We start from the raw sequence: 2,453 nt of genomic DNA on the forward strand, positions 1-2,453 counted from the left end.
CGCTAGATCGCTCAAACCGAATAAGCCGCTGGTTGCTCTATTTCGCTAGCAGAATGATCTGCTGCTAATTGGTGGCTTTGGTGACTATTCGGCCAGGAGGAAAACCATGATACCATGATATTATCATATACTCTTGACAACGTATGATAACCTGCATTGTTTTCTGGAGTTTCTAAAACATTTGGCAGAAAGACAAGTTAATACCTGCAATAGGGTCAGTTAGGAAACTGGAAGCACGGTGTAAATTCGTCAACGACTTTTTGAATTAAAAGTCAGCGTTGAATCTCGAGCAGTGTACACTAAGCTCGAGTAACTGATCAGTTGACCCCAACATTTGCCAAATACTGGAAGGCACGGACGGGGATCGAACCCATGATCTTTGGTTTACGAGACCAACGCCTTTCCACTTGGCCACCGTGCCACACGGGGATACTGACACGACTACACAATCGAATCCCGAGGACATATAGTTTTAAAAATATATCGGCAGAGAGGGAAAACAAAACACATTTTCATGGAAAAAGGGATGGAAGCCGAAAAGCAAACAGGCATACTGAAGGCAGATAATGTCAAACGATGTCACTGTGACGAAGTTAAATCGTGTTCATAAAGGAGTGCTGGGGAATCGTTTCTTTTCGCGGACATCTATGATGACACCAAGGCAAAACTGACATTCTCGAAAACCTCAGAAGGTCCGGCGGCCTGTTGCCAATGAGTTGAAGTTTTCAATCCGCAACATGCTTCGCCAGAGGTAAAGAGAGCGGGACAGGTTATGGAATTTAAGTGGCTGAGAGGACCGGAGCAGGTGGAGCAATGTCAAAGTTCAGTGATATATGGAAGCTAAGAGAGGTTGCACAAAGATAGGTATGGCACCAAAATGGTGGCAGGCAATGGAAGGTACTAAAAGTAGAGTGACAGTTTGATCGTAAATGGGAGAAAAAAAAGGCAGTGCTCTGTGAAAGCAAAACTTAACAACACGTGACATGTGGCCCTATGGAGCTCTTAGTGTTTGCTTTGGTACACAATCAGATCGGATTACTAGCATGTGTGCAGATGGAAGATTAATGTCGCAGTCTAAAGTTATCGAACGCATTGTTGAGTCCAAACAGAGTAGCATTACCAAATAGAAAATAATTGCTCTTTCCCGGGTTTGAGCTTCTCCTGTTTGCGTAAGCTCCTCTGGACTGCTCCATCAATATATGAGATCATGTCTGAACTGACATGTCACCTCAACTCTACACTTCCAACTACACCAGTAGCCTTACACTGCCTTGTTAGTCAAATATATTTCCACGTCTCTGTTAATTATATATAATGCCCTTGCTTCCACCACTCTGCTGGGAAAAGAGTTCCAAATAATCACGACCCTCTCAGTGGAACAAAATCTCCTCACCTCCGTCTTCATTGGAAATCCCCTTGATTTATTTGGCGCCTCAGCTTTTAGCAGTCGCCAGTGGATGAAACATTCTTTCAGCTACCAGCCAGGACAGTTCCTCCAGATCTTACAAGTTTCAATTTGATCAACTCTAATTCTTCTAACCTCGTCCCAATTTAGGCCCAGCCGACACACGTTTTCCTCATACCACAAAAGGCCAACATTGTGTAGTCGAGTGAGCCTTCCCTGAAATAAATCCAATCCATTTACACCCTTTATTACATAAAGAGACAAAATCTGTGCAGAGTAATTCAACTGTAGTCTCAAAAGAGAACTTGGGAATTGGCCAAGGAAACAATCCGAATTTCATGTTCCATTCACACGGTAATAAAGGATTACATCCAATTTCTCTTCCGAATATTTATTATATCTCCATCGTCTCTTAATGTAAATCAGTGCCTTGTTCCAGTCTTTGGCACAACATGTTTTTTTTTCTTAGCACAACCCAACTCATCATGTGCTTTCTGCTCCAAACTAACAAATTGCTCAGCAGGGATGTGTAGTCCTACCAGCATATACATTCGCTCTGCAACTTATCGACCAGGTCTCTTAACACATACTCTTTTTTCAGTTTATATTCATTATTTTCTTTTCGTTATTTATCAGTCTCGCATTTATTAGACTTACATTAAAACCGCAATGAAGTTACTGTGAAAATCCCCTTGTCGTCATACTCCGGTGCCTGTTCGGTTACACTGAGCGAGAATTTATTTAGTATGGCCAATGCAACTAACCAGCATGTCTTTCAGACTACGGGAGGGAACGGTAGCACCCGGACGAAACCCAGGCAGACACGGGGAGAACGTGTGAACTCCACACAGGCAATGACCCAAGCTGCCAATAGCATCTGGGTTCCTGATGCTGTGAGGCAGCAGTGCTCACCATTGTGCCACAGTGCTCCCCGAAAGAACACAGCTGTTCAGTGAATAACACATTCCGACACAGTTATTCGTTTTGCACTTCTTGTGAAAGCGTATCGAGAATATGCTCATAATAACAGTAAAATTCTTCTGGAGCT

General features: G+C 43.1%; 1 non-coding gene across 1 annotated transcript; it reads right to left on the minus strand.

Moving 5' to 3' along the window:
- Window positions 1–349: 349 nt before the first annotated feature.
- Window positions 350–421, minus strand: trnat-cgu (transfer RNA threonine (anticodon CGU)). Its single transcript has one exon. It is a non-coding gene; the product is annotated as a tRNA-Thr (tRNA).
- Window positions 422–2,453: the final 2,032 nt, after the last annotated feature.

This window comes from Mustelus asterias, chromosome 8 (assembly GCF_964213995.1).
Source record: "Mustelus asterias chromosome 8, sMusAst1.hap1.1, whole genome shotgun sequence".
Taxonomy (NCBI): domain Eukaryota; kingdom Metazoa; phylum Chordata; class Chondrichthyes; order Carcharhiniformes; family Triakidae; genus Mustelus; species Mustelus asterias.